Source organism: Sinocyclocheilus rhinocerous, unplaced genomic scaffold (genome assembly GCF_001515625.1).
Source record: "Sinocyclocheilus rhinocerous isolate Xijiao unplaced genomic scaffold, SAMN03320098_v1.1 scaffold2050, whole genome shotgun sequence".
NCBI lineage: Eukaryota > Metazoa > Chordata > Actinopteri > Cypriniformes > Cyprinidae > Sinocyclocheilus > Sinocyclocheilus rhinocerous.
In genome coordinates this window covers 98,615-114,106 of record NW_015661574.1, presented here as the reverse complement: position 1 = coordinate 114,106, position 15,492 = coordinate 98,615, and positions in this window count along the sequence as shown.

Sequence of the window (15,492 nt, the reverse complement as noted above, 5' to 3'; positions counted from 1 at the left end):
AATCAATCACCGAAAATGATTGTAAATAGTTTTAGCTAATTATAACAATACTACTCTAAATGTAGAACAAAAGTCGTATGAACTACTTCCATGGTCCTTTTATGGTGTGTGTTGATACTTTTTTGAGCTTGGAAACAACAAAAAGAAATCCATCAGCATTTGTGATGAGAAAAAAACTCACATTTAAACATAATGCGTTTCAGCTTTCAAGCCTTCGTTGGAGGCCCTAGTTGACTTATTTCACTGTAATGTTGTGCCAGCTTTACTTTTATTAGTTACTTTTTAGAACTTAACAGCACTGCAAATTGTTTTTGTATGAAAAAAAAAAAACTGATACAAAGTATGAGGAATACAAATGCATACAATACTGGAACAAAATGAACATGAGTAAATAATTACACAATTGTTATTTTTGGGTGAACTATCTCTTTAACAAAAAGAAGCCCTGAAAACAAATGAACAACCTGAAGAAAGAGGGTGAGAAAAAAGAGAAAGTGAAAGAAAGAGAGAATCTCAGAACTCTTGGCTAAAATAGATCTAAACAAAACAAAGAAAAGCAAACAGTTTTAACAAATGAACACTTTGTCTAATCTTGTAGTAATCTAACATATATTCCATTTTCAACTCAGAGAAAGCCAAACAAACAAATCCATTCTGTTTACAAGCAGTTCACAATGAAAGAGAAAAAGTAAAGAGGTGAAACTAGAGCGAAAACGGGAGGCTGAAGATAAATGAAGGGAAAGAGGGAAAGAGATACCCCTGCAGGCCGGTGTGTATGCGTGTGTGTGTTCTTATGATGAGCAGCATAAGTAGGCTACAGTGTGAGGCATTAGGGGCCTGGTGTCACAGTCAGCTCCGAGTGCCTGCCTCTTATTCTCCTCTCTCTCCAGCCCACCGCAGGGAGATTTAATTGCGTGGCGTTGACCTTTCCATGGTCGCCTTGACAACCCTGTGGGCAGCGGGGAGAGGTGACGGCTGCCCGATTACTTTTGACAAGGCGAGCAGGCACTAACGATGACGAGGAAGATGAGGACGAAGAGTGGATAATTAGAGTTCATAGTCAGCATTGGCTAGTCGCTACTGCCAAGCTCCAAGGACTCCTATGTCAAGTCTAGTCAGCCTTCGGGAACTTGAGTGAATGTGTGTGTGTGTGTATGAACCTGTCAGGCCAGGGAGCAGAGGGCTAAGCTAAAGCGACAGTTCGATTGAACGGCACGAGGCACAATTACTACGTAACACTCAGAGGATAATAATGTTCCGCAGTAACACACACACACTCACACAGCTTTCCAGTTAACCTGATGTAATATCTCTCTCGGGGCTGCTGAGCGTGATTTGTCCTACAGAGTCACCGTTCGAGGCTGAGAGTTCAGGCGTGTAGGCCTCGGCAGTGCTGTCACTGCTGTCCTGCCATTAGCCTCTGCTTGTGGTCATGCTGTTAGTTTATATTAGCACATACGCTAACATTTGGAATCCCATTACAACATTTTTCATGGTAATCATATTTTCAGCTGAAATATCATTGTACCTACAATAAAATTGCTGACGTCGTATATAATGTACCACTGTCATCCAAAAATGTCATGATCCTAAAAGCTTCTAACACAGTTGAGAGGAAATTTAAAGGTTTTCATTTAGAAACAATATAGGCCTATTATATCTGATGCTCAATTTAAAAACTTAATCTGAAAATTAAATATAGATTAGAAATACACTAGCAAATGATTATTATATTATATTAATAATAAAAATAATCTAAAAATAAATACACATATTAATAAATATATTGGTAGTATGTAGGAGTTCTGTGTATGTATATGGTATTGGTTAGCATTCAGTACCTCAGTATATATCATGTACCATGGTACCCCAGCTGACCTTTTTGTAAGGGTTTGGCAAGTAAATTTTCATAAGGACATCGCTAGCAACGAGACCTAGCCCCAACCTACATGACAGTGTAAGTTACGCCATCGAGGATTTAGTTAACAAACAAAGTACAAGTGCTAACACTAAAACAAGCAATGAACATTAAGTGTAGAGTATGCCTTTCTTCAATCTTCATGAGACCTTTAGGCTCACTGAGGAGGACATTTCAAAATGGCTGCTGTATGTGATTGCGTGGGAATGAGTGATGGCAAGAGAACTAATAGAAGCCATCTGTCCCAGTAATGAACACACTCATCTTAACGTTTTTAATTAAGGCCCACTGCATTAGCCGTGATATGTTGCTTATCAGCAGTCTCCGTCATTATGCAAATATAATAAAGATCATCAAGCAGCATAGAAATTAATAACTGAAGTGGCTGCCAAGTTTTGTTTAATGGATCTAGCAGAGCTTTTGTATCGCCTCACCACGCTTGTGTCAGTGATGTGGTTTATGTTAAAGGTGGTTTTGAGGGCAGCTTTTGGACCAAGATCCAGGGATGTAAATAACAACAGGTTTTTATCAAGCTTTATTTAACTAGGTTTATAAACCAGTCATTTTTGTTTTAGATACAAGATGCTTGCATGCTACTGCACACCAAGACAACTGTAGCAGCTATGCTAGTTCACAAGCTGCACCAGACACGCATTAACCAGCAATTTTTTGAAAGCAGGGAAGATTTTCCAAGATGTTTATGCATTTGGCAGATGTTTTATCCAAATTGACTTCAAGCTCTACATTTTATTCGTATGTATGTTCGCTGGAAATCAAACCCATGACCTTGGCATCGCTAACATCATGATAACGTCATAAACATACTTTCAAACTTTTCATTAAAAACTCCCGCAGTCACAAAAAGGCTAATTTTCTGTTCATATAACCAGTCAATTGACTGTAGGATGTATATTAATCCACTTAAAATCATTTCCGTGTGGCTCAGGGTCTGTAATGTCCAGAGCGAGCTGAGGAGAGAGACAGAGGGAATGATTTGAAAGCCGGAGAAAGTTCAGAGCTGGAACGAAAACCTGCCCTCAAGCTCAAAATCCGACTTAACACTGCTGAAAGACCTGACAGCGCTGCGTAACTCAATATGCTACCATGAGTAAATGGAAAGGACATGGAAATGCAAGAGAATAACCACAATACTTCCCAGGGAAAATGACGATTAATCCAGATCTTTCTCTCTCTCTTTTCTCTTTCACACTAACCCTCTGTACTTATTTTATACTGTATATATGATTGTTTTTTTGTGGGTGCAGCACACCCTTCTTTGCTTCAAAGACAGTGTGAGAGTGTGTGTGTGCGGGAGTGGGGGGGGTCAGTGGGCGCCCCTCGCTGACCCCGTGGTCATTAATCTCTCTCCTTGTCAGGGTAATGGATGATGATGGACAAGCCAGTGTTTGCTACGTATCACTGCACACATACTCTAAAAAACACTCTTGGTGCCCCACTGACAGTTCCACACACACACACACACACACACTCTCTCTCTCTCTCGCTCAGTCATTCAGTAGTTGACAGTGTCTAAAGCAATCAGTCATTGGGTTGATGTTAAATCTGCACTCTGTGTGTGTGTAATGTTGAAGTGTGTGTGTTTGTGGAAGTGTGGTGTAGAGGTGAAGTGTTAGCAGTAAGCCTCTTCTGTGATACAGCATGGCCATTGTATGTAGCTCAGCTAACTCACTGTGGCATATAGGCAAACACTATTGCCTGGGCCTCAGCCACTCCCTCTGGTGGTGGAGCGGGGAACTTCGGGCAATGGTGTCCATTCATTCTCTGTATGAGAACCTTAATAAAAATGTCCCATTGTGCATGTGATGGAGAAGATACTTTGAAACTTACTTCATAATTTAAAGTTGTTAAACTACAGTCAAGCTACACTTCAGAATAGTACAAAATAGTGCAAACTGTGAACAAAAAGTAGCTAACTACATTTAAGAGGTTAAAGGGGTCATGAACTGAGAAATCAAAATTCCCTTGATCTTTTGACAAATATAAAAACATCCTGTAAGTTTCAGAACTCAAAACTTTCTCGTTAGTCTAAAAACAGCCAATCTGCCAAAAAGACAGGTTGTGGAATGTGCCACTTTATGATGTAATAGTGTGGTTAAGCACCGCCTCCACAGAAGAAGATCAATGCCTGCTTCTACATCACTGCCTGTTTAGCCCCGCCCACCGATTTGCGTATGTAGTCATGTAGTGGGTAAATAACGAGAGAGGCAAATGCAGGTCAATGAACAATTAAATATTTCAATAAAGAATATTATAGGTAATTAAATATATTAGGATGTTATCTTGTAAAGTGAAATTCGGAATGGCTGTACAACACATATATATGTGTGTGTATGTGTGTGTGTGTGTGAATTATAATAGTAATATAATAATAATAATCAAAATTTCAATTTATTGAATGAACAAACTGATTCACTAGAATGAATGAGACTTTCCAAGAGCTTCATTTGAAAGAGTAGACACTTTAGAATAGTGTGCTTGATTATCATCTTAATTTGCATAGCTGTAAGGCTGCATGCAATACAACGTGACATTAAAAACTGTGGAGTAGCATTTTGTCATGCAACTTTATTGGAAGAAAAGCAGCCTGTGCCCAAAAAACTTCTGTAATGTGTATCCGAGGTGTCACGGAGAGGTCAGAAGCACAACACACTCACTCAAAGCCTGCTTCCCTCTATTTTTCACTCCCTCCTTCCTCCTTCCTCTCCCTCTCTCTCTTTCTGTCCAGCCAGCACTGTTCCAGTACATTTCAAAGCAATTACTCTATGTTGATTTAGCTGTCATTGGGGGCATGTGTTTCAACATGATTTATAGACTCGCTCTCCGTGCCAGTCGACTTGCCATAAATTGCACAATATTCAGAAAGGGCTCATTTGCTTAGCGTTACATTAGTGGGGCCGATGATTGCTGCACAAAGTCATGTAAATGAGTTCTGAGAGGCCCCATCACTCATGATGTCATGTAGCCAATCCTATTATTATTTATTAGCATAATTGCCCTGTGTTTCCCCAGGCCATGTAGCACTACTGATATATGCCATGACAGCACCACTCAGTGAGACAAGTAGAGATAGATAGAAAAAGATAGGGAGACAAATCTGCACCCCTGAACATTATCATGTGCCTGAATGCGTTTCATACAACCTTGGTGTGAATATGATCAGAATGGCATACTATCATAGTGGGTTTGCTATTTCTGCAGTATATTGTATGGATACTGTGTGTGTAGTATGTAGTTTATGTACTAGATTTGCCAAAATGTGCAGTATGCAACAGAGTTTATTTTGGAGTAATAAGTCCCATACGCTTAATTAGTAAAGGGATGGATGAACCGGAAGTATTTGACTGTGATTTCATTCTTGACTCATTATTTGTGTAGACTGCCAAATTTTAAGTCAATTTTTACATGGTTTATTTTCAAAATGATAATTGGACACCACTCATTAAATGCTGAATTCAGAACAGCATACCAGCAGATATGGCAGAAATAGTGTGAGCAATGTATTAGTATGCTATTCAGAATTCAGCCACGTAATGTGAAATGGTCATGTGGCAAACATAGTGAGCTCATATGACAACAGAGTAGCATACTACTTTTTGAATATTGCATTTTCAAATAAAGTAGTTGGTACACTATCAAAGTAAAAAGTATACATTTTACACATACTCAGTAAATAGTAATCTAGTGTTCAGTTCTAAACATGTTCAATGTCTTTTTTTCCCATTTTATTGATATGAGACCAAAGAATTCTTACACCAAACACTGATTTGTTGTTTCCAGCAGAGATAGACGGTTTCTTTCAGCAAATGGAGTGATAGCTGTGTATATCTGTGTGATGTACATCTGTGAGATGAACTCCGACTGGATAATCTGTGCAACGCACCTCACACTTCACATGTGCACACTCGCACAACAAACACACACATGGCCTATCACTCACAAGCACTCAGTAAAAAGTATACATTTTACACATACTCAGTAAATAGTAATCTAGTGTTCAGTTCTAAACATGTTCGATGTCTTTTTTTCCCATTTTGTTGATAACAGAAATAGAGAAATGATGTAGGACAATGAGACCCGGAGGTGACACAGGCTCATTTTGAGCCCTTGTGTCTTACATGAACACCAAGACTCAGTGTGTACTAATCGCTAGGCCACAGGTCCAACTACAGTGTTTTTTGTGTATGCCCATACAAGCACTCAGAGTTTGGTATGGAGGCTGTGTTTATCTGTGAGAGGAAGGAGCCAGAGTCTGGCTGTTATCAGCTGGCATACAGCAGGAGTACAACTGATACCATCACTGCTTTCTCAGACAGACAGAATACACATTTACTGTCATTGTCTTGTGTGTTTACAGACACTCAGGCTCAAAGTCGTGGAAGTTTCACCCCTGCAACTTAGAGTGGAAACATTGCAATTTAAAATTGCAGGTATGTTGTAGACATGATTGAACACTGGAACTGCTCATTTTCATTTACACTACTGTTCAAAAGTTTGGAGTCAGAAAGACTTTTTAAAGACCTTTTTCAGCATGGATGCATTAAATTGATCAAAAGTGACAGTAATATGACAAATATTAAGAAGCACAACTGTTTTCAGCATTGATAATAATAAGAAATGTCTGAGCATCAAATCAGCATAATGGAATGATTTCTGAAGGATCATGTAACACTGAAGACTAGAGTAATGACTGTTGAAAAATTAGCATTGCCATCACAGGAATAAATTACATTTAAAATACATTAAAATAACAACAGTTATTTTAAATTGTAATAATTGTAATAATCTTTCACACTATTACAGTTTTTACTTAATTTTTTACAGTATTTTTGATCAAATACATGCAGCCTTTTTGAGCATAGGAGACTTCTTTCAAAAACATTTTTAAAAAAATTACCAACCCACTGATTCGTTTATATTCTGTTTATTAATTTTAAAAAATCTACTAAGTCCACTATTAAGCTTTTGATGAGCAGTCATTAAAATTGAACATCCCCTTCATGACTCTCTCAGGAACCCTGTCAATGCCTAATTTACAAGCGTCTGATATAAAATTCTTTTTAATGTTCATTTAAAAATTTCCGACATACGATCGGGGAGGACAATTCAATTCCCCTTTGAACAATTCCCACCAGATCTACACCTATGACTGATAAATACTTTGAGTAAACCAGCATTTTTTAAATTCAATCCTCTTAGCAAAGCACTAACATTTCTGAACGCCGTGCAAAACAAGTCCCTATCGTAGACAGAGTTGGACATATCATAATGTTGCTGGTAGCCAGTGCAGTTGTCAAACATGTCAACCTGAGCCATATGAGCCATAACAAAACTCTATGAGGTCTTTTATGTGTAACCTCCCTGTGTTTACCTTCCCTCGGCTGGATTGGGTGATTGGCACTGGGTGCTTTTCCTTTCCGCCATCAACTCATGACCTCATTTGATCGCTCAGGTTTTACGTTAGAGCACTATTGGGGAAAGGTTATCAGCGCTGAGCAGTGGAGGCAAGAATGTTGGTGAGAGGTTGGGAGAGATAAACATGGAGATCTGGGAGGACAAGGTTAGTTACATTTCACTGCAAACTGTTAAACAACCCTGAGAACAAAAGATTTCCTTAAAGGGACAGATAACACGAAATGAACATTCTGTCATCATTTACTCACCCTTATGTTGTTTCAAACCTGCATGACTTTCCTTCTTTCTTCCTTGAAACACAAAAGGAAGTTTAGATCAATATTCACTCTGCTGTTATGTTCTCCATAATGTCAAGGGTGACCGGGGACTGTCATGCTCCAAAAATGACAAAAAGCACTACAAAAGAACCATACAAGTTTTCTTTATAACATTATGCTATATGCCAAGTCTTCAAATAATATGATACCATTGTGTGAGAAACAGAAAGAAGTACAGTACTGTTAAAAAAAAAATTTTGGGTCGGTTAGATGCTCACCAAGGTGGCATTTATTTGAAATAAAGTAAAACAGTAATGTTATGAAATATTATTGCATATTATATGTTATATACACATATTTATTCTGTCACAGCAAAGCTGAATTTTTAGAAGCCATTACTCCAGTCTTCATTGTTTTATGATCTTTCTGAAAACATTCTAATAATCCAAGTTGACAAACAAATCCAAGTGTTGAAAACACTGGTGCTGTTTAATATTTTTGTGGAAACCATGATATATATTTTTTCAAGATTCTGTGATGAATAAAAAGTTTAAAACAGCATTTATTTGAAATATTTTTTCAACAATGCAAATGTCTTTAATGTCACATATGATGCATTGCTGAATAAAAGTATTTCTTTAAAAAGAACAAAAAAAAACGTTTTTTTTAAATACATTTTAAGTACTGACAGCCTGAGAGCTAAGACAGATTTGGAGATTTTCAGTAAATAATGACTCAGATATTAGTCTTTTTCTCACAGAGATATCATATGTCTTCAGAATACTTGAAATAATAGAGCATTGTATGGACTAGATTTATGCTGTTTTTATGGACTTTTCTTGTCATTTTTAAAGCTTGACAGCTTTGGCCATTAACTCACACTGGGTAAAAAACAGTTAATAGTCCTTTTCTTTTTTGCTCTACAGCAGACAGAAAATGATACAGATTTGGAACAACATAAGAGTGAGTAAATGATTGCAGAATTTTCATTTTTGGGTGAACTATCGCTTTAAAGAACAGAAACAGTTCAGAACAAACTGCAGGAGAGCACAAACTTGACACTGACTGTACCATGAGTGTACTCACACTGTCAGCATATCAATTTTATGGTTCCGTTATCACCTCTATGACATCACAACATGCCTCATTTTGGTCTAGTTCATCACATAAAAGAACAAGGACACATTCCTTTTGCCTCCCTCGTTTTCTTCCGCCCATATCTCTCGCTCTGCTATTTTTTTGTTGCCTGTTTTCTGCTCAGCCCCCTCTTCCCAGCATTGCTCCCAGTGGAGGTTTTGTTTTTTAAGGGATGAATTATTGAGTTAAACAGGGGCGATTAATCAGGGTGTAATGGGGCTACAGGGAGGAACGGGCGGACCATGCATCACTGAAAGAGATGAGCCCTGTCACAGCACACATCCAGCACTCCTCAATCACCCCCACATTAACACCAGAGAGAGAGAGAGAGGGGGAGAGAAGAGGGATGGGACGCGGAGAGATTAAGAGCGAGAGAGGAGAAAGGGAGAGATTAAGGGAGGGAGGGAGTGGGGAGAGATAAATTGTGATGTAGGATGAAAGGGGGGGGGGTTATGAAGGATCGAGGCAGAGAAACAGGGATGAGAGACTGAGGAAAGGGAAGAAAGATTGATAGTGAAGAAAAGAATAAGGAGAGAAAGACAGATATGGGTGGAGACATGGGCTCATGGTAAGTGAACCAGAGACGGTTAATTCAGAAAGTATGGAAGAGAGAGGGAGAGAGCGAGATAAAAGGCAGTCTCTGGCAGCTGCTGGGGTGCTGTGCAGTATGTTTGATCTCTTCTGGTGGTAGATGTACACAAGCTGTCCACAATCGCACACACACTGAAACAGACACTGAAGACATATTATGTCTCGCACATTAGATCACACACATTCACTCATCACATCACAACATACCACATGTCTGATGTTATACACATCCAGCTGTGCATTATACCTTTATCTCCTCTTTTATATCCTTTTTTTTTAGATTTGGTTTTGGCCTTTTACTGTTAAGAACTATGGCTTTCCATGTAATAAAATATATCTGGTGTGTTTTAAATTCAAATAAAATGCTAAATCATTTTCTATATCAGACATGATTGAGAGAAATGTTGACATATTCACTAAAAAAAGGTGTAGGATTTACTTTAAAACAATTTTCACTCAGAAATTGCTTATAAATTGCTCAAATAATTACAACCAAATGGCATATAACATTGCATTACAAGTGAAATTTTGAAGTAGAACAACTGAAATAGATTTTTTTCTATAATATTTCCTTCAAAACAACATTTCTTACTCTTTTTGGTGGGAAATACTTGAGTTCCTACCAGATTATGTGAGCGGAGTGGAGCGGCAACAATTTCCCCTCCGCGCTCCGAGCATTTAATAATCACTCCGCTCCAGCTCCAGCTCCACTCCAGGTTCACCATTTCCCGCTCCCGCTAAAGTATTTCAGTATATTTGAAATATCACAGTTCTGTTCATAACGTATATTAAAAGAAAAAAATAAAATCAATAAAATGACAGGAGATTGCTGCTTTTTGCAGTGCAAATTTTGTTTGTGATGAAAATAACAGTACGTTTTCGTCAGTTATTTTACCTACGGATCGCTGCATTTCTTACAGATTTCTGCTCATTCGAAATCGGATGCAGATGAAGTAGCACTGTATAAGATTACATTTGTTTGAATGCATTATTGAGAGAGCGATTGCGTGTGAATAAGTGTTGTACCTGTTTAAATCATGATTTCACCTGAAAATATTCAGTATCTAGAGGGAACAAACAAATTCCTTAGTAACTACCCTATAACTTCCCGCTATGTCCATTGCCGTCAACATACACTCTAAAAAATGCTGGGTTAAAAAGGGACAAACCCAGCTATTAGGTTATATTTAACCCAGCATTTTTTAGTGTAGCCTTCACATTCTTTCTGATTTGCATGATCCTTCTCTATCAAGCTAGCTAAATATGTTTAACGTGAATTCTTGCTAAATGTGCAGTTATATTACGAGCCGTGCGGCAACAATTTCCCCTCCGCGCTCCGAGCATTTAATAATCACTCCGCTCCAGCTCCAGCTCCACTCCAGGTTCACCATTTCCCGCTCCCGCTAAAGTATTTCAGTATAAGCTAGCTAAATATGTTTAACGTGAATTCTTGCTAAATGTGCAGTTATATTACGAGCCGTTGGCATGAATTGTACTCGTGATGGAGCGGTGGTGGAGCGCTCTTGGAGCAAATGAAAACCAGATGCTCCGATTTTAAAAAATACGCTCCTCGCTCTATTCAAAATCACACCGCTCCGCTTCCACTCAGCTCCGCTCACATACTCTGGTTCCTACTGAAATATCCCACTTTTGATAGACTTCCATATCTTAGCAGATTAGCACAGTACGGAACATTGTTAAGATCTAGAGGAGACACCTGTGAGGTCACTGAGGCCTTTTCTCACTCTGAGAAGCAGGAGTCTCCATTTGTTCTCCATTTAATCTAATTTCAGACTAGGAGAAACTACATTTATTTGTATAGCACTTTTCACAATACACATTGTTTCAAAGCAGCTTTAAATAATATAAAATCTTAATATCTTCATGCCTTATAATCACATTTAGCAGCTGGGTGATAATGTAGTTTACATTTTGCAATGATACAAGCAATCAAGCAGTTGAGATTTACTATATAGTTTACAGTATACATACATACATGTGAGTATACTGTATTTATGCAGATAAAGTTGGACATACTTATATATCCAGAGCTCGCCGATAATATAAAGAGATCTAATTTGAGATTTCTCTTTCCTCTGGGCAAGTGTGTTGAATAAACACCCTAATAAATTCTGTCATGACACAACACAGAGCTCTACAGTACTCTCACAGTACTGTGTTTGTAAGTTCGGCACTGAATGATGCCATTGTCGGGCATTAAAGGGCGTTATGACAGATATTAATGAGTGCGTGAGTGGTCAGTCTGATCTGAAGTCTACTGGGCATAAGCGCACAGATGAGCGTTGCCCAGATTGTGCTGTCTGAGTTCTCTTGGAGACAGCTGTCAATCACCATGATCAGCCCACTCCATGTCTTCGGCTGTGCGCTGGAGTCCTAATCCCTAACCAGACTCCGCCTGTCACTGAGGTAAAGATAAGTTTGATAGGCCGCCAGTATGAGAGAGAGAGTCTTCCTCTCCTTCTCTCTCCGTCTCTCCCTCTTTCAAAGCCTTCAAACCAAAACTGTCAATCAGAAAGTGTCTTCAGCATGGAAAAAACCCTCTCCCCACTCAGAAGTTCAAAGAAGGAAATCATACAGGCTTTACTGAGACGTTAATAGCTGAGACACCGCTTTCTCCAAAGACATTCAGGCACGGTTTAAAAGCCGTGCCAACAAGTGAGGACTCATCTTAGAGTGTCAGACAGACAATCATACGGTCTGTGGCTCTTCATTAGTTAAAGAGAATAGCCTTGCGTCTCAGTCTGCACTGTTATGGCCGCAGGCTACAGCCTAATCTCAGCCCTCCGCCAACAAAAAGAGACACATTTTTCATGGTATGCAATGGAGTGATCCCTGGTGATGACTCTTTCACTCACTCTCTCCCTCCGTCTATCACTTCTTTCTCATCTTCGCCTCCCTCCCTTTGTGTCTGTCAGGCTGCTGTGGGTGAAGGAGTGTTTGTGATGGGTGATGTCTGTGTTCACTGTGCATCTCTCTCTCTCTCTCTCTCTCCGCAGCCAGATTTTTCTGCTTTCAGCATACCTCTTTATTCTGATATCATCTCATTCTCACTCTGCGGTTGCAGAGGTTAGGGAATATGTGTGTTTGGATAAAATACAAACACACACACCGATCCTTCAAGAGTTCTCTCTTGATTCTCTCTCTCTCTTTCATCACACATGTTAGTGTTAGAGAGGATGTCTCATAGAGGAGATAGTTTTTGCATGAAGATAATGATGTTTACTGTACCTTACCCCTAAACATAACCTTTCCAGAAACTTGATGACAATATTAGATTGAGTGCAAAACCATGATTTGATTTAGGTAAGACATGATTTATGAGTCTTTCGAATAGTGAAAACCACTTCAAAAGTCAGTTTTCAACATGTTTCACTAGGCCATTTGCAAAAATCTGGCACTCACAGATATAGCCAAACCTGTACAAACACAAGCAACCCCTACTCACACCTGCACTTTCGCCTGCTTGAAGTGTGCCTTCTTTCTTTCATTTTGTCTTTCATCCAGTTTCTCTCTAAATATATCAGTCAGGTGTTTTAGCGGTGGACAGAGTTGTTGATTGAGCAGCTTTCTTGCAGACCACAGGCCGAGATACAAACACACACTGCAGGTACTCACTGACATGAACTCTTTAACTAATCATAGACCGGCCCAACCATGCACACCTAAACAAATACTTAAGTCTAACCATGTCAGCCATACTCTCAACACTTCTCAGAGGTCGCTCTTTCACAGCACAGGAGACATAATGAAGATCTTGCTTATGTATCATCTATGGATCAACTTTGTCTCAGATGTTTTTTCCTAGATAGACAGACAGACAGACAGTAATATTGTGAAATGTTATTACAATTTCAAATAACTATGTTCTATTTTAATATATTTTAAAATGTCATTTATACCTGTAATGTAGCCATTACTCCAGTTTTTAGTGATCCTTCAGAAATCATTCTAATATGCAGATTTGGTGCTCAAGAGACATTTCTTATTATTATTATTGTTGAAAATGTTTTTGCTGCTTAATATTTTTGTGGAAACGATACACTTTTTAAATCAGAATTCTTAGATGAATAGAAAGTTCAAAACAACAGCATTTATTTGAAATAGAAATATTTTGTAACATTATAAATGTCTTTAATGTCACTTTTGATCCGTTTAAAGTGTTCTTGCTGAATAAAAGTATAAATATCTTACTGAACAAAAGTATAATGAAATCTTACTGAGCCCAAACTTTTTAACAGTAATGTACATTAAATGTATCAAGCTCTAAAATGAATGTGGATTCTACGCTTCAGATTATTTGATCTTGGATGCAGTGGATAAAAATGTTTATGATGTCTATGAGACATATGTGATATTAATAGGATGTTTTTTTCCACAAGAAAAATCTGAGAGGCAAGAGCCTTTCATCTTCATTTGCTCTTCATTTAATCTCATTGCTGTCTAAGAGAAACAACAAGTTATCTCATTTGTGATTTTTCTCTCCTACGGGAATCAATCCCATCATCCCCTTCTCTCGTTTTTCTCACCCACACATATGCAGGCTCTCAACACAAATTAACTTGCTTGACTACTTCTCCTTAAACACACTTTTTACACCTATCTCCATCTGCCATCATACCACCTACTGGCACATACGTATCCTTGCTCCATCAAACACACGAACATACACACAACAACACGACTGATCGCTCGTTTAACAGTTTGATTGACTGTAGGGTGCTGTGGCATATAGTTGGTCATGTGATCTGCACTGGGCACCAGCCCACACGCTAATTCAGCACATGCCTGTTTTTCCCTACCCTCTTTTCCACCCTAAACCATGTCTTATTCATTTCAGTGGTCTGTCGACTAAAATAGTGAATGTGATGTTGGTCAGAGCACAAGGGTAAAGACGTTTTCAAAGAAAGCACAAGCTGTGTGAGACAGTGAGAACAGTGTGTATGTGTCTATGTGTGGGCTCCCCACAGGATGTAGGCACCCCTCCCAATCCTCCTGGCAGTCAGTGTGTGTAAGTGTGTGTTTGTGTGTGTGTGTGTGTGTAATGTCAAGTGACATGTGTAAGCGGGTGCTGTCAGACCCAGGAACGTCAGTCTGAGTGGCAGTCTCTCTGAGGAGCAAGGACAGCCGCACGGCCACGGAAAGAAACACTCCCACACAATCGCTTACTTCCAGGAGACATCATTAGATGATTACAAACTTGTGTTAAATGTAAAGGGGAGGTCGTGCGCTCAGTAAAGTTGGACTGTGGGAGAAATATCGAGACACATAGGCCATGTCGGAAACCTGAAAAATGCTGTCTTTAGGGAGGTATAGGCAAAACCGCAAGTTTGTAAATGTATCCTTTCCTGCCTCTGGTATCCTACAGTCCTGTATTTGTGGTGGAAAGCCTAAAAATTAAAATGTAAATTAATTTATTTCTTTTTTCCACTACATATACTTCACTATCATTTTTGCATTTTATTTTTTGGTATATGCTATATGTTGAACATCACCTGACCAAACTGGAAACAGGTCTCTAGTTGTTTTTATTATTGCCATTTTTTTTTCTTTCAGTTTTAATATCTGAATGTTAGTGAGAAGAAGAAATTTTTTTTGAATATTAATCTGGACGTCAGCTATGCTCATCTTTCAAGGCATATTGAGTAAAACCTCTCCGTATTTAACAAAGCACATATAAAAGACCTGAACAAGAAGCAATGCAACCTGTTTTACAGAATATGGAAGTTTGTTGCGCGTAACCCCTATTACTAAACGTTTTTGTTGTCTCCCCAATGTGTGATTGCAATTTTGCCAAGAAATATGCATTGTAGTCATACGTATATGTGCTTGGTTATCATCTTAGGTGCCTTCATACAAAAAAGCTGTCTGTTTAAGGGCTAGTCACCCAAATATGAAAATTTTGTCATTTACTCACCCTCATCATGTACTCACTCATCATTTACTTTCTTTCTTCTGCTGAACACAAAAGAAGATATTTTGAAGAATGTTGGTAACCAAACAGTTGCTGGTATAGCCAATGACTTCCATAGTATGGAAAAAATACTATGAAGGTCAATGGCTACTGCCAACTGTTTAGTTACCAACATTCTTCTGCAGCAGAAAGAAACTCATACAGGTTTGGAACAGTTTGAGGGT